This window comes from Amblyomma mixtum, chromosome 6 (assembly GCF_055824585.1).
Source record: "Amblyomma mixtum isolate Tamu chromosome 6, ASM5582458v1, whole genome shotgun sequence".
Taxonomy (NCBI): domain Eukaryota; kingdom Metazoa; phylum Arthropoda; class Arachnida; order Ixodida; family Ixodidae; genus Amblyomma; species Amblyomma mixtum.
Window position 1 is genome coordinate 86,299,497 of NC_143017.1, and position 23,723 is coordinate 86,323,219.

The window sequence follows — 23,723 nt, forward strand, 5'->3', positions numbered from 1 at the left end:
ACCGCAGCTGTTAGACGCATTTTTGTTGTTGTTTCTTTGTTTTTGTTGCCGCAAACCTGTGTGCAGCCGGCGTGCCAAGTTATTCACTATATCCGCCTTCAGCTGTGCTTCCATCGATGAGTGTCGGGAGCAGTGCTGCGAGCGCTTGAAAAAGGCGGGTGGCGAATTCTGGTCAAAGAACCGCGCAGTCTCGTTAATCTCTGAAGGGATTAGTCTGAGCTTTAGCTCTGAAAAACGCCAATTTCTTTCTTTCTTAGCTGGCAAAACAAGCTAACGGTGAGCGGTTCAACACCTTCGGCACTCGTAGCCTAAATTTGAACGTCTGGACTACCACTCAGCAGCACAGGAAAGAGTCAATTGCCGTGCACGAAATCATTTTGCCGTTCACCGCAAAATAACGCATTTTACATGTGTGACTGCCGTATTTTGCTATAAAACCAGCAGACTGCGCATGCTGATTTGTACCGTTCTTTCTGGTCATCTGTTACCGTTCGTTTATATTTTCTACTAGCTTTGGGCTGCCACTCTACGAACTTCGCCTTTTAAGGAAGTAAAACAAAGCTAGCGCCTAAATACGGCCCACCCGATGCGGCCTGTACGGTAAAACCCGGCCTGTTTCACGAGCAGTTTGCGAGGAGGAGATAACTTCTTCCCAGCCGTGATGACCGCAATACACTCCTGGCCCCGTCAGTTGTTTTTCCTTGTCCACGCCGGTCTCTCGCGTTCAGGGACGACGCCTTGCGCGCGCTGGCAAGGTGAAGCACTTCGCTGCAAGGTGACGTCGACGTGAATGCTCTCGCTGACGGCACCGCGCGCTCAAGTTCTAAGCCCGAGGTTGTTTATGTTCCACTGTTCCGTTGAGAGGAGTGTCCCGCCATTTCCGGCCTCTGTCCGTGGAAAAATAATTGCACTCGATGTCAAAACTCGCAAAGTGACGCGATCGTAGAAAAAAATGGAGCAACGAAAACAGCTATGCTGATAACGCGCCTGCGAACAGCGTGCGGAACGTGGTAACTTCGCTGCAGAAACCTTCGCGGTGCTGTGACATTTCGTGGTTAACCAAACAGGTGCGTAAATACGATTCTCATCCACCAGGGCGCACTTGTAGGCCGAAGAATGGGCATGGTGGCACCCCGCTTCAAGGGGACGCTCTTAGCATCAATCCATCCAGCCAGCCGCCGAGCACCTCTGCTTCATTTCCCACCTGCTTGCCGTCCAGAGTAAACTCAGTTGCCACAGCGACTGGTCTAGCCTTGTAGGCGTTCCCGCGTGGTATCAACAGAATGGGATGAGTTTCGCTTTCGTTAAAAATATCGGAAAAGTGTGTATTGATGGCTCCTTTGAAGCTGTATGGTTGCCCTTTGGCATTGGTTGCAGTGATCCTCCTCTAGAAATAAACGCCTCTAATGGTCCTTCGTTAAACGTGTTGAGAGTGATCGTTTGAAAGAACAAGCTCAGTTCATCTTTGACGTTGGCATTGCCTCTTCTTGCTAGCTGTAAGAGATCCGTCAGAAGTTCTTAGTCTGCTGATGATGATAAAGCCTGTAGGCTGCGTCTTGTAAGGATTTGGTTTAAGGGGTTTACCGTCCCAAAGCGACTCAGGCTATGAGGGAGGCCGTAGTTGAAAGGCTCCGGAAATATGGACCACCTGGGGTTCTTTAACGTGCAGAGACATCGCACTGTACACGGGCCTCTAGAATTTCACCTCCATCGAAATACCACTGCTGCGGCCGAGATTGAACCCGCGTCTTTCGGGTCAGCAGCATAAGCAACATAGCCACTGAGCCACCGCGGCGGCCTTGTAGGGATTTGAAATGAGAAGTCTGCGGGTGTAGGGAACGAATAAACTTCTGTAAGTCGTTCATGTGACAGTGCCCCGTGGATCACTGTGCTGCTAGATTGAACAGAGCTTTCTTTTCTTTATTTATTAATTTGCATTTAAGTGAACATGCACTTGGAAAGCGAGGCAGAGCAGGCTAGAGTCGCCGCACAAAATCTAAAGTGGCTGCCATACTTTGATCGGCTAGGCGTGCATATGTACAATCAGCCCGCTATTTCCAAAGCGCGCTATTTCGAACTGACACGCCCGGACAACTTAGTTTAGAAGGGATTTTGACTCATAAGATACTAAAGGCTATCTTGGGGCAAAAAAGTATGCAATCATTTTTATTTCCGTAGCTACAACTTGGTTTATGTTCCAGAAAGAGTATGCTCTATTTTCCCGTCCCTTTTGGCTGTCTGGCGGACTGGCACGTACGCATTATCGATGCGGAGTGGTGCCGCCATTGTTTCAGATAAAAAGCTATCGATGGTTGCAGTGTAACTGACAACAGAAAGCTGTTCGAGTTGCTCTTTGACGGTCGCCGCCTTGTGCAGGGCGAACTCATAGAACTGCTCGAGTTTCTGCACAATGCAGCAGGAGCTGCTGTCCAATCAGGCGGAATAGTAGATGTCTTCTTGTTCGCTGCGACGAATGCCCCAAGTGGAATTACAAACCAGGGGGGAAGTTCTGTTCTTACGCATTCATAGTCGGGTACGCCGCACTTTGCTGCGCTTCCGCAAAGAAAAACGTTGGTTTGTAGGAGTATATTTTCTGTGCAAAGATGACTGCAAAGATAAAAATATGTAGTGGGCGTAATCTCCGCTTGTAAAACGGAAGCCACGCTTCCTGTCGACGATCATGCAGCTGGTCGAGGCCTTAGCTGCATGTCATGCGGGTCTGTTATGTCAAAAGATACCGTCCATCAAGATGAAAAAAAAAAAATCTATCCAGTCATTTTCCGCGTCGTTGCGTAGTTGTAAAGCATTTAGCCCAATTTTATGCAACAGAAGCGGGATCCAACACATGAATCATTTCGTCTTTCGCACGTGAGGTCGCTTCGTGAATTGCAGACGACTTAAAAAGAGTCTGGTTGTCTGTGACTCATTTTTTTTTTTTAAATGCAAGGGCGTTTTGTCTCTCAGGAAACATATTAGTTCGAGCAGCCGTGATGACAGAACTATGGCGTAGACGGACACATTTAACCCTTTAAGGCATTTTGTACACAACTGCATACATTGCGAACACAGCTTTTGTTTAATTTGCTGTACCTTGCTGTGAGATCTTGGTGTAAGGAGAAAACAACACGCTTCATATTGCAAATAGGGCGCTGTTTTGTAGCAAGTGCACTAAACACGGATACACACACATGGGGATAAAAAGGGAGAAAGACGTCCGCTAAAGGACTCCCTTTTATAAAAGGGGGTGCGCTAGAGGGCAACTTTCCTTTTTTTTTTTTTTTGCTCCTTTCGTGTTTAGAGTGTAGAGAAAGCGGCTAACAGTATTTCTGGAAACTGTGACCATTGTAGCACATCCTCCGCCATTTTTCCGCAAGCAAATTTCACCGCTAGTACTAGTGTAATTCTTTTTTCTTAATTTGAAACGTTGCTTGAACCTTGGAAAAAGAAATTGATTTCACGATCCGTATGGTAGTAATTTCAAAACCCCGGTATTTTATTATCTCATCTTCCAACTATTCTGAAAGCTTGTGAGCATTTTTGTTCATGAGTGCAAGAAATTAACCATTGGTGTGTCGGCGGAAAACTAGTAGCACACTTGCTTTCTTGATCAAACAGGTTACTACCAGCCAAAAGAAATGTACACACAACAGAGAACTGCACAGCCGCCGTAGTGGCTCAGTGGTTATGGCGCTTGGCTGTTGACCTGAAAAATGCGGGTTTGATCCCGACCGCGGCGGCCGAATTTCGATGGAGGCGAAATGATAGGTGTCCGCGTACTGTGCGATGTCAGTGCACGTTAAAGAACCCCAGGTGCCGCCGCGGTTGCTCAGTGGTTATGGTGCTCGGCTGCTGACCCGAAAGATGCGAGTTCGATCCCGGTCGCGGCGGTCGAATTTCGATGGAGGCGAAGTTCTAGAGGCCCGTGTACTGTGCGATGTCAGTGCACGTTAAAGAACCCCAGGTGGTCGAAATTTCCGGAGGCCTTCACTACGGCGTCTCTCATAGCCTGAGTCGCTTTGGGACGTTAAACCCCACAAACCAAACCAAACTAGAACCTCAGGTGGTCGAAATTATCCGGAGCCCTCCACTACGGCGACCGTCGTAGCCTGAGTCGCTTTGCTACATTCATCCCTGTTGTGTTCGGGCTTCTTTGTGTGGCGGGCCCGGGAGAGCGCCTCAGAGAGTCAGGGGGCTGCTGTGGTCTCAGACGAACGGTCCTTTAATAGCATTCACAAAAGCATTTTAGATTTTATACACAAGACACTGGCGCCACGGTACGGACAAAGTGAAAGCGAAACCGAAACTCAGACGATACAACAATCCCCATAAAACCCAGGACAAAAGCAAGAAAATTGCACAGAAAGACACAAAGAATAGCACCGAGCTTGCAGCCCTTGCCCTGTGCTATTCTCTGTTGTGTGTCGTCTTTTTTGACTGGTTGTAACCCTTTTGAACACGCATTACCAGCAGGCCCACCATTAAGCCCTGGATTTCTTGACAGAGATTGTTTTGTCTGATTTCCCTTCGTCTCTGTGGTTTAGTGCTGCAGTACTGTCTTCTCTAACACCAACTTGCCCAGCTTTCTGCCCAAATGCTTTATTGACGCCAGGATATACTCGTTAGATATATATATTTTTTCAATCGAAAAAAACAAATAGTGCCGTTAAGCTTAAGGCTGTGCGGAGGCCGTGGCGTATGCTTCCGTCGGCGAAGCTGAGTATGATGACGCAGTTAATACACCATATCCAGTAAGCGCCGCATGGCTGACAGCTGGGGTTTATCAAAGACAGATTACCGCGCTGTCAGCAAGTAATATACTCTGTCGTGTCAGGTGACGGAGTGACTGCTGTGATGGAAAGGTTTTCAAAGGTCGGAGGCAATAATGTCTTTCGGGGCAGTGCAGAGTACGGCAGTATAGCGACGCGGGCTTTAGTAGCTGTTGTCTTCGGACGATTTCACACTCGTGGATCGCGGTGCATGGTGCGTGGCGCTTGACTTTCTCCTTCGAATTTTCGGCACCTTTTAGCCCAGAAGTCTGCGTAAAAGGTAAAGCGCATTCAGCCTTTTCACCCTAGTTCGGAGCAAAGACGCCATTGCAAAAGCTTTACTGCCTGACACCCCACGGCGACTTGAGTGCTCCCGCACCCTTGCTCACACAGGTCATTCGACACAAAAGCTACCGTCTGGAATAAAACCCAATTCTGCAGGTGTGAAACCAAACACAATTGAAGACGTGCAGGTTATATACAGTATATGCGTGCAATTTGTGTGTTAACTGTCCGTAAAACCTCGAAAATGGGAGCAGTTTTGGAACTGCACATGCAGTCGTGAACGATATGAAAGGGAACAAAGCATGATTATTCATTTATTGATTACTCCATGGTTAGATGGGACCAGCGCAGCTTTTTTTCTGTTTCGTAACTAGTTTTCCTCTTGACATGCAATATCCAGCAGTCACTGTCAAATTTAGGGAAGAAATAACCAAAAAAAAATCACAATTTTGTGCAAAAAGGTTTGTTCCTTCTCATAATGCTCGCGACTGTACATGTAACTGGCAACTGTAAGCATTTGCACATAGTTTGCTAACTTTTCGGCGCAACCAGTTGTATGCACATGTTCGTCCACTTCTCTAGAGCGCTCCTGGCCTAAGGGCTAGAGAGAGCTTGTCTCTAAGCGTACTCGCGTAGGGTGCTGCCTGGTCGTTTTGCACCCGAGTGACCACCTTTTGGTGGGCGTACCGTTCCCTTCCGGTAAAGCTGTTTCTATAGGACGGGCGAAAGCGTTCGCGGGCAGTTACATAATGCTCACTGCGCCATAGATGCCGCATGTAAAGGGCCAAACGCGCTATCGCTCCTGGCCGATGCTCAAAGAGCGCATTTGGCCGCGGACGAAGCGCACACCAAAAGGCGGCCTCTCAGATGCAAAACCACCGGGCAGAACACTACGCGAGCACGCTCAGAGACAAGCCGTCTCTGACTCAGAGGGAAATGGCAGATGTCGCTGAAGCACTGAGCAGCATGGCGCTGCACAGACAAGTGTGCCGACATGCATATTTATGGGACATGCATATTTATATGGGCGACGAGCTAGCACATTGCATAACTGCGCCGGATCTTGCACAAGTGCACATTGCTGCTCGGTCGACGAATAAACGATGAAAATCTCGTTCTCTTCACTAGGAGGCTGACGTGTTGTCGGAAGTAAAAAAAAAACGATTTCAAGCACTCCATTCTAGCCACGGGAACGGCACGTTGTACGGTCGGCTATTTAAGCTTTCCAAAGCTGCGCATTATGAACCACCGGGTAGCCTCATGAGCAAGCACGCGTACGGGATTGCCTAAACACACAATAAAGTGGTCAAGTCTAAGGCTGCTGTTAAACCACGCGTTCGAATTCCGACTCTCCTCCTCCTCTCTGCAGACTAACGCATCAAAACTTCCTGTGCGACGTTTTTTTCTCTCGTTATGCACTGTAAACACAAATACGCTTATATGGGAGTGAAACCTTTCTGTTCAGAGTGTTATAAGATGCAACCTTTGAAATCGGCAAATCAGATATTCAAGAAATGAGAAGCATCCCGAGCTGCTTTTTGGTTTTGACTGTCTTACGAATTATATGCCAACCTTCCGTGCCGATGTCACGATGTACTGGATACCCTGTGAACTACTGCGTTTTTTAAACGGCGCAGCATCATCTCAGTCGTGTCGTAAAAGGTACTCTATACTGTTCTGAACAAGCGGACGAAACAAGCACGCTTAAAATAAGCCACCTCTGTTCCTGTAACTTGGCGTCTTTGCTCTTCGGACCATAAGTGTCACCAAACCGACGGCGTGGGCGTTGTGGCATATTCCTGTCGTCGCAACGCAGTGCAGCGTGGTTATTAGAATACCGCGAACTTGGTCGCCAAGCAGATTAGAATTACACTTGATCGCCATGTCTCAGAACACTTGTGCCGCATAACCTTCGCTTGCATTACAGGCAGTAGAGACGGCCTATAATTATGTCTCACGCTTGGTATAGTACTCATTGCTATTTCTTTGGTTGTATACCCTGTTTGCGCGCGCTTCTTCTGTACATATATGTATGCGCGGCTTTTTTTTTTTTAGTCAATCATTTGATCGTCAGTGTCCGTGTCGTCTTTCGATTCCTCGCCTCTGTCGAGCTGGAACTATATTATGAATATATTATTTATATATTATTTTGTTAATTTAATTATAGTTATATTATATCAGTATATATTATATTATATTATATTATATTATATTATATTATATTATATTATATTATATTATATTATATTATATTATATTATATTATATTATATTATATTATATTATATTATATTATATTGTCATTTCTTTCGATAAAGTACTACGCGCTGTACACTAAAGTTGTTATTGCGCGCAAGTTATGCGACCAGGCGTACACAAAGTGCAAGGATAGTTCTCGCCGTCAACCTTCCAGTTGACAAAAATCAATAAACTTTCTGGCCGACGCAGCTAACGTGTATATTTATATTTAAAACTCGTAGGCGGTCGCATTTCTAGACTACTCCCTTTTATATAATTCTCCTAACTCGTCCGTGTTCTTACATATCCCCTTTCACATTTGCAACTCAGTTCCGCGTAATTTCGAATGCAAGACGGCGCCGATCGGTGCATATCTCCTCCCGGCCTGGCGTGGCTGTTCGGCACGCCGGAAGGAGATTTGCGCACTGCAAATCTCGGGAAGCTCATTCCGATCGACGAAACTGAATCCAAGCTTTGTCGGTCGCGAAACTCGGAATGAGTTGAAACTTTGCAGACGAATATCTCGGAGCGCGCCCGTGCTAGGATTCAACCAAATGATGTCGCGTGGAAATGCGACCGCCTATCAGTTTCTAATATGAACATTCAAACTTCCTGCACGGACTAAAAAGTTTATTATAACTGAAGCTAATTCGAGGGGAGGACGATGACAATTATCCTCTCACTTCGTATCAGCCTGATTGGGCATAACTTGCGTGCAGAAACATCTTTCTTGTATTGGTCATTGTCTGTTTCTGAAACATCGGGAAGCTCTAATTTGGATACCCAGCATACTGGCCCGTCGCCGAGAGAACCGAGCAGATCGCACGCTGCCGTGTTGTTAATCCTTGCATTGCGGCTCTCCTGCGCGCCGGCACAGGTGACCGCGACGAGCCTTCTTGATAAGCGACTGCTCGTGTGAAACTTATTTTCCACGTAACTTTGTTTTTAGGTAGATGAATGTATACATGTCCCCCAGATAGAGAACAGGCATTTCGCGTAAAAAAGGTGATCATTTTTGTTATTTCTCTACCAAAATTCAAAACGATGTTTGGATATCATGCACCAAGAGTAAAACTAGTTAGAATACCGGAGAAAGTGTGCTTGTCACGCATAATTATGGAGTAATCATAAATCGAGTGCTCAAACTTTGTTCCCTTTTATGTTGAACGGATTTGTACACAAGCGCTTTCCCCAGGTTGTTATTCGTCGATTCGTTTTTTTAACAGTTGAAACTCTGGCAACCCGACTCAGCTTCAGTTCTGCTCAGTAGACAACTCGACGCCCTAGAGCCATGTTCCAGGGACATGGCTATTCTATGCAGCAAACTTAATCGCTTCCTTCAACGTTGCTTTTTCCACGACTCCATCTGTACTATAGTCACGTCTCTTAGAAAGGCGATCCCTTTGCTAGAAATTTCTCGGCAGACCTCGCCGAACACGGACCAGTTTGTCCCACCAGCCGACAATCTCGGTTGCCTCGCTGCGTCGCCCGTGCCGAGGCTGATGAAAACATGCCACGTGCGCCCAGACGGAACGTGCCGCTCGCCTGACGCGGCGCAAGCCCCGAGAGGGCGGCGAGCCGACAGCAAATGATAACAAATGTACCACGCCGGTGGGCCGAAAGGTGGCTCTGGGGCCGCTACAGCCGTTCCGTGTTGGTGGTTTTGTTGCCGCGGTCGTTGCTTGGGGTGACGGCGCGTCGCACGAGAGAGGGAATGGTGCCGGGAAGGAGAGACTCCTGTACGTTCCGCCGGCGCGTCCGTGACGGAAAGCGAATACGTAACGGATAGCCGGCTGGCGGCCTTCCTGGTTCTCGCATCTCTATCTCTCATCTCTGCCGCCTTTTCGTTCTCCATCGTGTAGCCTCTTTCTCGGCGCCGGTGTATGGCTTGCGTTACTCGGCTTGATTGCCCGTCTCTCTTAACACTGCCCTTTCCCCCTTTCCGCACTCAAAATATTCAATTCTCCGGTTCACGGCGCCCGCAACAAACCTCAGTTTGTCAGCACGTCGGTAATCCCCCTGTGGCCCTTGCTGCTTTTCTACCTTGCGCGTGTATAATGGTCCGGTGGCACTGGCAACACCTTCGTTACAGCCTGTATGTCTGGAATGGTATTTTTCTGTTATGGCCAAGCCCCCTTTATAAGGGCATGATGGGAAGCAAGAATTAGAGCAAGGGTGCGAGGCGGCGCTTCGCTCGCGAACGACCCTACCGGTGTGCGTGCACAGGCGGCAGCGTTGGCGGCGTCGGTGACTCGCGCTCGTCTCTTAGCGAGGCGACGCCTTCCCCCGCGTGGGCCGCCGAGACACTTGTGGCGTCCCGTATTCCTGTGGTGCGCTTATTACGGTCTAATGCCTCTACCTCTCTGTCTCTCTCGACACGTGGTGCTTTGTTCCCGGCAGGAACGAAACGGGTCACGACGTGCGTCAGACGCGAATAGATGCTTGCTTATGAATACGTGCCTGTGTGCGAAGGAGTTAATGAGAGGTCATTCTTGGCGGAGCTTATTTTCCTTGTTCCTCATTGGCGGCGTCTTTCCGTCGGGTCTGCATCGTGAACGTGAGCGTCCGTGGCTCTTATCATAACTAGTTTGGTTAATGCGAAACGAGTTCATCTTGCAGAAAGTCTACTTAATGCCAAAAATTGGAAATGAGTTGGCCTTGTCTAGTTAATGGCAGAGATTGATTGGTCAATTCGAAATGAGTTCATATTGTCGGAACTGTACACTTAATGCCAGAGGTTTATAGAGATTTAAAGATGCGCCTTAACCGATGTTTTGAGCCACGCACAACAGTCGCCTTGCGGATTGCAGACCACGTTTAGAAAGTTTCGGTGAGTAGCAGTAATATGCCATTGGCACACTAAGATAGGACAGTTTTCTGTATGCGGTAACCCCAAAAAAAATGCTGGAGGGACAACCATAACCTTCAGTTCTACTGTGCGATGGCAGTGCACGTTAAAGAACCCCAGGTCGTCGAAATTTCCGGAGCCCTTCTCTACGGCGTCCCTCATGGCCAGTGTCGCTTTGGGATGTTAATTCTCATAAACGATAAACCGAACCACAATTCTGCGCTTCAATCCTCAGGCACGTTACTCTGGGGCATGTCAGTTCCTTGCTGCCACACCGCAAAAAGCCGAGGTGCTAATTCGCAACTATAAAAAGCGCTGCTGTGCACTATTCTACCGTTCTGTGCGTTAGAACCCCAGGCCGGCCCGTCGCAGTGGCCAATTGTCTCTGGCTGCTGAACTCTCGATCGAATTTTCAACATCTTGTTGCGGCGGTCGCATTTCGCTGATGCAAGATGAAAGAACGTTGGTGTAGTGGTATCAAGATAGGCATGAAATTAGATGATTTAGAGCAATTAGTCCGAATTCGTCGACTGTCTCTTCTCTCCTGCACCACGGTGCGCAACATTCGAATGTCTGTTCCAAGTGCCTGCAGTGCATTTGCAACAGGAAAAATATCCTCCGTCGTCGTCACATTGTCGGCATGTACACGGAGACCATGCGATCAACACAGATGGACGTGGTCGACTATGCCCTCTGTCGCATGCCGTCTCGATCCGATGGGAAGCAACACCACCGCTCAGAGAGCGCATTCCTCTCTCGGTGCGCCAGTATGAGGTCATATTGACGGCTCGGGCCTCGCCGTGGCAGTGAGAGAACACAGAGTGGGGGGTATCGTATATGTCTTCATAGCGATGGATCCTGTTTCTTCTCAGGCGCTGTTCTGCGCTCAGGCAATCCTGTACGTGTCGCTGGTCGCTTAGGTGAGCAGCCAGCAGTTCATGTTGATGGTTGGTTGGTTGGTTTATGGGGTTTAACGTCCCAAAGCGACTCGGGCTGTGAGAGACGCCGTAGTGGAGGGCTCCGGAAATTTCGACCACCTGGGGTTCTTTAACGTGCACTGACATCGCACAGTACACGGGCCTCTAGAATTTCTCCTCCAAAGAAATTCAACCGCCGCGGCCGGGATCGAACCCGCGTCTTTCGGGCCAGCAGCCGAGCACCATAGCCACTGAGCCACCGCGGCGGCAACAAGTTCGTGTTGAGCAGCCTTGACAAGATGAGATTCTCAGCACCTCCGCTGTGAGCCCGTTTTCGTTGTCGGAATGGTATGACAGGAACGCGGACATGACTGTTTTGCAGGGATAGTTGAATAAGGGGCTCTCTCTGGTTAACTCAGCAGCGTCGCTGTGGTATTATGACTTTATTGAAAACTTCTTCACTCACCTCCTTATCTCTGAAATCGGTATTCCGGTAAACATACGGAGTGACTGCTATTGTGATTGGGCTCTATGCTGTCATGATGTCCGGGTGCAAGGTACTCACGTGGCGTCACGGGCTCGATTGTGGTGTTCAACGCCCAGCTTCAGCTGTTTAGTCCGGAAGCGTGAGGGGAGGGGGGGGGGGGAGGGGGAGGGGTGGTAAGCTCTTTTAGTCACGCACCTTTTAAAGGCAGTTCTGAGTTAGCGTTCCATGAAACGCAGCAGTTGGTGCCTAGCGTGCAGCGCTACAGGAAAGTGAGAAGTTTAACATTTCTCTTAACGCTAGGCGTTGCGCCTCGCACTTTGCGCGGGATGTCTGTCACAATGGCAAGAGACATCCGAGCCGAAAATTGTGGCGAGAGCCGCGCTCAGCTTCAAATCGACCAACGGATAGTGTGCCGCACCTCCTCAGAGTGTTCGTGGCTCAGCTGAAAAGCCTACTCGCAAATAAAGCATCTTTGCGCCGCTTTCGCTGACAACTGAGCGCACGGAAAAGGAAGCGTTGATAGCGCAACGTGTTTATAGGGGCAGTAAGAGGAAGTCGTTAAGCGCTTTCCGTTACGCTTGCGCAGATTTGTCGCACACCGGCTATAGCTCAGTGATGCCCTGCACTTTTCCGGCTGGAAACTGCTATCTGTGGCAAGAATTCCGGTGCCTTCGGCCAATCATTCCTCTGCAGAGACGCGCTATTCGAATTTAAACTTTGTTTTGGGGGGCATCCAACGGTGTGGAAGAGTACTAAATCTTTGTTACTCGTCAGTGGCGTGTTGAGAGTGCCTGGGACTAGACTGGACTTGGTGCAGAGAACTAGGTGCGACCTGGTAAGGCGTTCGTTCCTTCTTTCTTTTTCTTTTTTCACAAATTTAGGCTTTTCCTTAGCTTAAGAATGGGTGAGGGGTTTTTTAGTTTCATGTGTTGGGTATAAACGTCTTGCGCGTGGAGACTTCTGTATTGCTCTCTTTTCGTATGTGTGAGTGTGAGCAAGGCGGGACTGCACTCGCATTAATATCAATGTCTTGTCCATTTCGCTTCGGGGCTGCTTTCCTGTTTGTTTAAATCGTTTTTTGTGCAGCGATTTTCTCTCGTAGCAAGGAAAGGAGCGGCCGACTGTGGAATAGATGGCCACTGTGTTTTTATTTATAAATAAAAAAATCCGTGCAAACCTCGTCAGGATAACAGCAGTTCTTAGTAAGGCAAGTGTACTAACGTCAGTGGTAGGAAGCGATGGATTCTCTTTAACTGCATCCATATACTTACCACCAGGGATGACCTACCTACCTACCAGTGGTGAGCTGAACTCGCTTGAGCGTCACAAGTCAGCCTGTGGAAAGGTGCCTTGGCCTCGGAACTTCGCTGTTTAAACTGCCAATGATTCGGCCGATTAGGCCACAAAGAGAATGTAGTAGTTCGCATCCATGCCTCGGGAGGCTCATGGTTGCACTCTGTGTAAATCGGTTCTGCTAAAAAATTGAGCGAACTGCGCTGATTCCTTCTGATTCCTTCTCGGGATGCTGTCAGGATAAAGGCATTTTTCTCTGCCACTTTCATGCTGTCAAATTTTTGAACGAGTATTAATATCAGTGTTTCTCTTTTTTTTTTTCTCAATTTCGAGCGCCATGTGCAATCTCTGTTACAAGAAATTATTCAACAGATCAGTCCGGCGCCTTTTTTTTTTTTTTACGAATCCTGGAATTCCAGTGTTAGTTTCCAAGCATTTTGACACCTTGTGCTAAATGTTGTAGATGCGTGCAAAAAGATTGACCGTTGCTGCTTTCCATTGGAAAACTAAGGAATTCGCTGTCTTGAGGCCTCGGTATGCTGGTTAGATGCAAAATATTTCTTTTGAGTCTAAGTGACGAACGACGGAGCGCATCGACCTTCAAAATCAAGCCGTGGCGTTGGCACCGCAGGGCATTCTTTTGCACTTTTGCTTTGCGGACACTGGTACGGAGCGGTACATTTTGTTTCCTTTTTTTTTTCCTCTGTCTCTCCCTTTCGCTACGCGTCTTAAAGACGTCACTCCGTTGTCCTCATGCGCTCCGAGGCAGCCAATTTACAAACTACCATTTCGGTCTCTAATCCAACACCTTGTTTAGCGAACCATACGTGACTAGACACAATATGTATGGTATCAGGCGTATTACGTTAAGTCCATGGAGCCATTCCAAATTACACCTCAAAGATTCCTTAGAACACCGCCAGATTTAAATTATAGGAGCGTAAAAACAAAACTCGCGTTATGCCGAAAAGGCTGTTTATATCGATTCGCTGCGTCGATGCCTGATCTGTTAAATGGAGCTCTACAAGCCTTTTGTTCTTTTTCTTTCTTTTACTAATGCGTTCCCTCTTCATATATGCCATCAGCGTCAAATGATATTCCATATGTGAACATGAGGTACAAAAATAATGGTTAATAGAGATGCAGTAGAACCCAGATCCGTTAACACTTTCACGTATCAATATTCGCGCCATGGAAGTCAAAATCAAACCGGCCAGTAGTCAGGCACTGTCAACTGAAATCTTCTCGTCTTGCTGTTCAGGTTTCAGTTGTCTCGTTCGCGTTTGAGTTGACGCTGATAGGGATTCTTGCCCATGGAATAGCGCGGATGTGCTCATCTGTATTCTCCAAATCGCAGTTTGCCGGGTTATTTCGAAAGCTTTGTCTTTCCTGTTGAGCTTGTCCGGCGTATCTGCTGTTGCATCCAGCGAGTAGCGGATGTACGACAGGAACCCGGCGGCACCGGCGCAGCTGCCGCCTAATGATTGACACGACCGGCTTTAGAAGAGATAAACATTGTTTTCTACAGCTGGCACTTCTGCTCGTCGGATGCCACGGTCTGCAGAGCTCGTCCAATCTGTTCGCCAAATCGTTGTCGCAGCCCCGGAAGGCCCTTGCTCCGGAGTGAGTAGAGATGCCTGTGTAAATTGATGGGGGCGTAGGATTGTACGTCAAGGCGGTTTTCGAAAAAAACCTCTTCATTACTATTTTTTAACTGAACCTATGACGGGAGACTCTGGCATCTGCAAGGGGCGCTGGCTGTTACTCTTCAGTTAAACTGAGTTGTTGTTGTTGTTGTTGCGACCGAAAGCAGGATGAGAAGGAAATTGCACGGGCCTGCCGGCTGGCTCGAGTTGAGCCACAACCGCTGCCACGTGCAGATAGAGGATAGTTGAAAGATATGAGAGGAAAGAGTGAAAGACGCGCGTCGCAACAACCGCGTCCGCCGAAGCGAAGACGCCGGCTGTAACAGATACCCCTAGTGCCCCATCGTCCGCAGATTGATCCCCTGTTAAACTGAGGCATAGACGCATATATGCAACAAGGTGACAGAAGCGAACGCTGTAGAAGGAGCAAGGAAACCTCCTTTGCTTTTCGTCTGTCCACGGACAAAGAAGCGATATTGATAGCTCTCATTTGGTTGAGCGGTAGTTGTTTGTAGCAGCTTTTGTAAGAATCGTGTCGAACCCTGCCACGCCATTGGTCTAGTTGCGCAGCGTCAAGTGACGTCATCAGGAAAAAACGCGAACAGAAACGTTGCTTGCCCGCGAACAGAAACGTTGCTTGCCCGCGAACAGAAACGTTGCTTGCCCGCGAACAGAAACGTTGCTTGCCCGCGAACAGAAACGTTGCTTGCCCGCGAACAGAAACGTTGCTTGCCCGCGAACAGAAACGTTGCTTGCCCGCGAACAGAAACGTTGCTTGCCCGCGAACAGAAACGTCGCTTGCCCGTGAACAGGAGCGACGCCACGGGTAGGACGAGGAGAAGTGCTGATAAGAATTGCCCAATGAGCATCAGCATCGCCAAGACAGCATCGCGAGGCGGCACAGCTAATAGGCACAATATTGGCAACGTATTGGCAAAGGCAGGTAAAAGACCACAGTGAAACCAGCCGTTTGCAATATTGGGCTGATTGCCTGTGCTCCTTGGGACAGCATCAGTGTTAAATAATACGCTAACAGCACATCTGAAGTGAGAATCAACAGTGCTAGTACTCATTATGCCTCAGCTGAGGTAAGGCGCGAATAGAAAATTAAGTGTTGGTACTCATTATGCCTAAGCTGACGCCCTCTGGTTTGCTGTTCGCATTTCGTTTGTCTAGTTCGTGTATAATTTTACGCTCATAAGGTGCCAATGAGAAGCTACTCAGAGTCGCGCTTCGCCTTACTGACCGCAAAACGTTAATCGGCGCAACAGAATTTTCATGTAACCAAATTTCACCACTCACGCGCAACATAGTTTCGTATATTCGCACGTTCAATGCGTCGCCAAAACATCGTACAAGGCCTTCAAAAACATCCTAAAAAGCACACTCAAGAGCAAATACCGTTCACTTATAATTTCTGCGACGGTTGCTCAAAGGCTCCACGACAATGTATACCTTCTGCGATAGCCTAACCACATTCCATGTTTATTTAATATAACTGTACAATACTTAATGCATCATTACATTGCAGGAACTTTTTTCTGCTTGCATGCATTCTTTTTGTGGCGCGCTACCTCACTTTTATTCTGTATTTTTGTCCGTGACAGTACTGAAACAAATTGAACAGTTACGAACACAAACTAATATTCCTAGGTTGTTCTAGTAATGAGGCAAATCCGGTATACCAGGGGCGAACCGCTAATCACGCGATTCGCTGTCTTACCCCCTCATTTCAGCAATAGTACACAAATGACGAGCTGCAGATGCTGTACGTGAACTTCACCAAAACCAGCAATTTCCTCCGCTGTGTACAGCTCGGATGTCTTCTGACGCCCTAAAGATCAACACAGGCCTGTAAAACAGCGCATTACTACATACCACTCTTGGTGATTGCTCCGGCGAAATCTTTCGATTCATGTTGCGCCTCTAGTCCCGCCCTTTCCTTTTTCTTTTCCCTGCCGACAGCTAGAGCACCGCGTCCGTCGATTACTCCGAGTGCACTTGAATTCACCTCACGAACGGTGCTCCTCTGACGCCCACAATCCGCCAGTGTTTCGTTCTTCTCGGGCACGTGATTTCCATTTATAGGCTCGCCTACCATCCGATGGAGTGATAGCGCGACCCCTGCCGTATCGAGCGTGCCCTGTGAACTTCTATCCCTTTCCTTACCTTCTTTCCGAGTGCAATTACGGAAATAGCGCGGTGGAGGTCAGCCGCTTTGCGCGGGCGCCCGAGTATATGGAGTTCCGACTGCGCGCCTCCGTTTCAGCGATGTCGTGCTTTACGCCAATTCTGTGTCGAATGCGAAGCGGATCACGCCCACCCTGTCACGAAGCAGAACATTGAAATATCTTACTTTCGCGGGTTCTGACGCCCCGTACAAAGTGAGCGGTATTGCGTCGTTTGTAGTTTAGTGCAGTTACACTTAGAATGGTGTCACAACTTGGTCGAAACAACGAATGGACGTGAAAGACATCTTCCTTGGCCGTTTGAGGTGCGGAAACCAAATTGGTGGTTTGGAAAAGAAAATGCTAGGCTGCATTACCCACTTCTTTCCGCGTTTGGCGCCAGGTTTCTGCACAGCCATCGTCTGCTGCCGTTCTCTTATAGGTGATCTAACCACCGCGGATTGGATGCAGTTGTCTTAAGCGGAGAGTTGATTAGCAGGCAATGCTATAAGGTGGATACAGACAAGGCGCAAATAGGCACTGATTAGTTGTCAATGCTATATGGTGGACACACGCGCAATGCACAAGCAGACGAAGAAAAAAGAGCCCAGGAGCCCGGCATTTTCGTGCGTGCGTGCGTGCGTGCGTGCGTGCGTGCGTTCGAGAAATGAAAGTTCTGTGTTTTGAGACCTTAGTTCTCGTTAAAGAGCTTCAGTTGGTCGAAGTTAGTCTGTAACACTCTTCTGTGCCCTTTGGAGTGTCTCGTAGCTGTACAGTGCGAGAGTATACCACATATAGAGTCGTGTGCCCAAGTCTTCCTCATACTGTGGCCAGTGTGGTGAGTGAAAAGTACAAACAATACGAACGCTTCTCAACAAACTGCTAAGTCAAAAATAACAGCGGGAGCATGCCGCAGCAGCAAGAGTTCGGCACCAAGCCAAGTTTCTTGTAAACAGCGCAACAAAGAGGCAAGGACGAGGCACAACTAAACGCTGTCGGCATTTTTTTTGTCTTTTTTGCACTATGTTTACAATAAAGTTGGACCAACTAGCACAAACCAGGCTTTTACTGTATCAAGCCAAAGTTCGTCGACGTACCAGCTCGTGGGTTGTGCACATCCGATGCGGTCGTCACTAGTGCACTGCCCGGGCTCGGGCCGGCCCAAAAGCCCGGGCCGGGCCGGGACATGATCTGTTTTGCCGGGCCTGGGCCGGGCCCGGGCGTGAAGTTGCGGACCCGGGCCGGGCTTGGGCTTAAGGCTGCGGACCCGAGCCAGGCTTGGGTCCGTATAGAAACGGCTGGTGTCCGACTATTCATTCACTATTGCAGAGTGAAGTACACAACTGCGGCATTGGAGCAGCGACACGGATGAGCTATGGGTTATAGTACGCGCTGAGAAAAAACTAAGCTTTATTCATTGACTTTTTTATTTCCATATTTCCACGCCGCGGTGGCTTAGTGGTCAAGGCGCTTGATTACTGCGCCGGGGAACCAGGGTTTGCTCCTAGCCTCGGGGCCGCATTTTTATTTAGGCGGCAAGCAAGACAGCCATGTAGTACAGTCTTTGCCAAAAGTAAACAGGCTGCATGGCTTGCTTGTCAGCACTATATTAAAGCTATTATGCCAGCCCTCAAGCTCTAAATCGCTGTATGGTAACGAGAACACCTCTACTCACGTTCAAAGAACTTTTTGATATTTAAGGAAAGCCGTGAGGGGTCTATACGCGAACGAGAAGCGAACCATGCAGCCTGGTTACTTTTGACAAAGACAGTATATTATAGTATTATTGCTCTTTGAAGAAACCCAGGTGGTCGAAATGATCCGGAGCCCTTTGCTTCGGTGTCTCTCACAGCCTGACTCCCCTTGGGCCCTTAAGCACCCAAAACATAGCTTTTATTTTATAGCTTTATTTTTCTCATGTGACAAAATTCACGAACTAAAGCGCGTTTGGTTTTATTTTTGATCAGCTGACCGGATCGTCTGGTTATTGAAATAGCCACAAAAGCTCGCGAGAGTTCGTAAATTTCATCTCATAACCACATCTATCCCTCCTCGCTTCTTCAGCCTGGTTGACATGAAAAGTGTTTTGCTTTGTAAGTTATCACGTGGTTCGCGCGTTATCTTCTGCTTCACCAGCAAGAGTTAAATTTAACCGGTCTTGATTGGCCACTGATCATTTGTCACCCCAAAACATACTTATACAGTATTATAAATGCATTCGGGAAGGTCATTAGTTTAGGACGCTTATAGTCTTCAAAACACTCAAGCCTTCTAGCTTTTCGTTTTTGCTGAAAGGAGACCAGTTCGGCTATGAGTTCAACCTGTGAGATCGCGTTCGCTAAAAAAATCCTACTGCTTGCTAGCCAGCTTTAATGTTCATACTTCACGGGCGGCAAATTATAACTGATTAAAATCATGGGGGAATGCAAAGCAGTCTACTGCACGCGTATGAAGCCCTTTTTATTTTGCTCTCGGAACTTCCGAGTTTATCTTTGCGCACCTACAGGAGATCACTGTCCAAATGAGGGCCTGGCGAGCACTACTCTTAATCCATTCCTTCTGGTTTAAAAAGAACAAACGTTCCGCAAGCCAAACGTGGTTTCAGAACCTTTGTCGGCCAGTTTCTTATCGGTCTAGTAGAAGTCTGCTTGCTCAGAGTGAGCAGTATATCTCAAGCGTTACTGTGAAACAGTCCGGGCCGGGCCCGGGCTGGGCTTCACTCCGGGATTCACGGGCCGGGCCGGGCTCGCTAGAGCGATAATTTAGCGGGCCTGGGCTTGAAGCCGCGGGCCTGGGCCGGGCTCGGGCTCCAGGTCTCGGGCCCGGGCCGGGCTTGGGCCTCAGATTTAGGCCCGTGCAGTGCTCTAGTCGTCACCCTCCGGTAAAGCGGTGTTAGGAACGGGGCCACAAGCCCACCGCTGGAACCAGTGTTAAAGACGGAGGGGTCCTGGAGATGACTAACTCGTTTAGCCTCGCAGGTACCGGCTCCGAATGACGATGTCGGACTGCGTTATCGAGGAAACTGTACAGAAGGGTTTATTCTACATATTTACAGATGAGAATCGAATCGAATGCAATGCAATGCAATCCGAACACACAACAACATCCCGTTAAATACGGTTCGCGTTCCCTAGATCCCTGACTGGGGAACTTGGTTCGAATAACGTTGTCCAATCGGATGGGCCATTGATGACGCTGGCGGTACCACCCACGGCACGGGGCGGTGCTGAAACTCTCTCGCTCTCTCACAGCTCGGGGGATGAGAAGTGGAAGACAGTCATCAAACACAGATGCGTCACCTTGACCACTGCTGCAAGTTTTCTGTACGTTGCCTCCGTGGGAAAGCAGAATCCCGCAGTCTCCTCGCAGGTGGTTGAACCTTCTCGAACTCCCCCGCCGGATGGCCGAAGCACGAGACCCATTCGACACAGCGTCTTTCAATTAGCAGCCTCGCTCAGCGTGACCTTGCGTAGCATCATCCCGTTCGGTGACCCGAAGGTCGACTCGGCCAACGTATACCGGTGCTTCTACCGTGCTGCTGCTGTGCATCTCTGCCTTCACTGTTGCCGCTGCTGTCGCAAGCTGTCGCCGCATCTTTGCCTAACGACGACACTCGTCTGACAGTAATTTCTCCCAGGTCCGTGGGACACAGCCTCCTTCGATCGGTTCGGAGGTTCGGTGATTTGGAGTGCAACAGCACCGGCCGTCGTCGTCTATGCTTCTGCCGCCGGCGCCAGGCCTCGTCATATCCCTTGCTTTGCGATGAGTCACACCCGGCCTCCAGGACCACGTTGTCCACTCTTAACAGCTCGTCCGCGGCCCGAAAAATCTCGAATGGCCAGCGTTCACGACCGCTGGGCAGGAAGAGATGAGGCCGGAGTCGGGTGGAAGGGCTGGTTTCCAGAAATGGCATCCAAGCTCGAACATTCAACAAAGAATGGCATCAGTGGACTGTTCCACGAGACAGGGCACTGACCCACAAGCAAGCGCTCGGAATTTGCCAAAGACCCACCAGGCTTCCCACAATGACAACAAATGTTTACTAAAACATGATTGGATTTTGGCGCAATTTTGGTGCCGAGAAAGCGCAAAATATCTCCTTTGAAATCGCCAAAGACGGACTGCTTGGACCAACGTTAAAAACAAAAACCCACACACAGTAGGTGGTCCTACCAAGTACTCCTGTCTACAACAATCGGCTGAATCCATCAGCATTTCCGTGCGGTTTTCCCTTCCTGAAACGCATCGAGAAATTCTGTTTTTGGAGAGCAGGACTCCGTCTAAGCAAGCGACCATTTTTGGGGGGACAAAACTGTCATAAGCACGTTTGAGACGATGGTCAGTCTCAAATATGAACTTTGCGCCGTTCAAGTAGCTCTGGTAACCCGACAACATCTGTGCCGCCTAAACCAAACTCGCGCTCTTTGTCTAAAGCGCTTAACGCTTCTCTACATGTCAGCCTGCGGCTGACGTACTGAACATGGTGCTCTTCGTGGTCGTCGCCAACTTGACTTAAAATAGCACCCAGTCCTCTATCACTGGCGTCACACTGAACTTCTTTAACAAAATAAGTGGCCCGAATCAAAGGTCTACACGAGCGCATCTCTCAGGCTCCTTAAAGAGTTCTCTCTTAGGTCATCTCAGTATACGTCAGTGGGGCTCCCTTTCGTCAAGGGATCAACGCTCCGTCTACGCGACTCTAAGCGTAGTTCTACGCGAGCTGCACTCCTGTGAGTGCCCTCACCACTTGGTAGCATGGGAAATCGACACCTGTGATTTCTAACTCAGTGACGTCCTAGCCTTGTTAACTCAGTGACGCCATAGCCCTCGTCTAAGGTAAGGAAAAAAAACAGTAACCTCCGATCAACTTGTTTTAACTCAAAAGTAGCCTTTCCCTGCCTGATTTCACAAACACACAAAAAAAAAGAGGAATAAAAAAAAAACAGCTACTTCAAATCGCCACTCGGGGGGGAAAGCTGACTCCCCGCCGCCGAGTTGAAAGGATTAGTCTTTCAGACGCGCCCGCCGGGGTCGCGCTTTGACTGATTGTACTGCGGTCAACTCGTGACAAAAGGCTGCAGAAAAAAAACGTCCCTGACTTCCGCTTTCGCATCCGCGCCCCCTCGACGTGCTCGGAAAGCCTTGGCAGTGCATGCAATGTCGATGACCGACTCTGGACGACAAGCAGTGACCAGCGCGAGAAGCTGCTCCCTGTTCTCGCCACAAGCACGAAGCTCGGCCACCCTTTCGTCCTGCGCGATTCCTAGAATGGGGTGCCAAAAGTGAAGGACGAATCCCCCTCAAGTGCGCCCGCCGAACCCGCCTGCCTGCGTCGTCTCGGTTGTTCGACGCCTGCGTTTGCATGCGCTGAGTACTGTGCAACCTGGCGCCTCCTGTTTTGTCGGGCCGCCTTGCCCTTTCTCTTACGGGCCCTTTGTCAGGACGACGCGGTCTAGGTTTTCCTGCAGGCCGATGCCCCTTGATGCACTTCGCGCCTGTTTTGCTTGGAAGACGCGCTCTCCCCTTTTCATTACTGCGGTCAGCCTTTGACTTGCGTGCCGCCTGACCAGTAACTGCAAGCCTAAGTTTACGAGGCGCAACGCGGGAAGGCTTCGCCTTTCTTTCCACCGCATTTCTTTCTTTCGCACCTGTCCGCGCATCCCAATTTAGGGCTTTGAATTTGATCCGTTTCCTCTTGGTTCTTGCCCTTTTTCTCTTTCTGCGCCTAGACTGTACCGCGTGCGTTTCTTGATCGCAACTAGCTATCTCTAGTTTTTCCGTCGCACTTTGGAAATTTTCCTCGAATTCAAAACTGGCCTCTCCGGCTTTGCAGCAGAGTGCCAGCTCCACGCAGCTGACAGACGGACATGAAACTGCCCCTGAGATCCCTAGCTCATTCCTTTGGGGGTTGTCCTCTCCAGCTTGCCTGTCGCTCTGCGCGCCATTCTCTGCATTGCTGCGCTCAGCTACAACTGAGCCCGCCTGGCTGTCGCTCTGTGCGTCATGCTCTACATCGCAGTGCTGAGCCACTACTGAGCCCGCTTGCCTGTCGCTCTGTGCGTCTTTGTCTACATTGCAGTGCTCAGCTACAACTGAGCCCGCCTGGCTGTCGCTCTGCGCGCCATTCTCTACTCTGCAGTGCTCAGCTACAACTGAGCCCGCCTGGCTGTCGCTCTGCGCGCCATTCTCTGCACTGCAGTGCTCAGCTACAACTGAGCCCGCCTGGCTCTTATGACTATCTTTTTCCTCGGCAGCCTCGCACTCTTCTTGTGCCAGTATTACCAAGGTAGCCTCTCCGGAGCCTTTGTCACTGAAGCCACTGTGACATCCCAACTCGCTCTTACCGCGGTTGTTACTCTCAAAAGGGGTTTCCGCTGTTTCTACCTCGAAACCTTTTCCGATATTAAAAACTCCCTTTTCGCGGTCCTGCCGGTTTGACGCCTGTATCGATTCTACTGAAAGTGTCGCGCTCGCAACTGTCCCGACAAAGTTGTCCGTTGCCACTCCTACCTCACCTGGAGGAGAATCCTCGCACTCGTGTCGTTGAGACGCTATCTCGGAATGCTCTTTCTTAGCATTACGTCCAACTACACTGGACACGGTCTCAGATTCTGCGGCATTCCTTGGACTACCGCACCGGTTGAACGCGTTCTCTGCCACTTCCCTCGTGGTGTCGCGATTTACCAACGCGGCTACGGTCACAGACTTTTCGGGTCTTATCTGCGGACCTATTTCATAAGCATCGCTTGCTCTTTCAGGACTTCCGGCTCTCACACTACCGCCCTTTCTTCGTATTTCGTTTTGAACTTCTAATATCTTTAGTTTCGTTGTTTCAATTTCAACCTTCCACTTTTGCCGTTGCCGTTCCCGTTCCTTCTCTTTTTCGCACTCCCGATCAGCTTCCTCCTTACGTGCTTTTTGTTTCTCCCGATCGGCTTTCTCTTTAGCCTCCTGGTCGGCTTTCTCTTCAGCCTCCCGGTCGGCTTTCTCTTTAGCCTCCTGGTCGGCTTTCTCTCTAGCCTCCTGGTCGGCTTTTACTTTGCGGGCTTTTTCCCCTTGTACCAAATTCCACGTA

General features: G+C 49.2%; 1 protein-coding gene across 4 annotated transcripts in view; it reads left to right on the forward strand.

Annotated features, from left to right (window-relative positions):
- LOC149339587 (beta-1,3-galactosyltransferase 1-like) overlaps positions 1-23,723 on the forward strand; it is a 55,616-nt gene that overhangs the window by 24,373 nt on the left and 7,520 nt on the right. The window contains exon 1 of one of the 4 annotated variants that reach the window (XM_089548291.1): positions 9,580-9,619. The exons of the other annotated variants lie outside the window; for them this stretch is intronic. The gene's annotated coding sequence lies outside the window, so the exon portion shown is untranslated. Of the gene's footprint in view, positions 1-9,579; positions 9,620-23,723 lie in introns of those variants that run through there. 4 annotated transcript variants of the gene reach the window in all.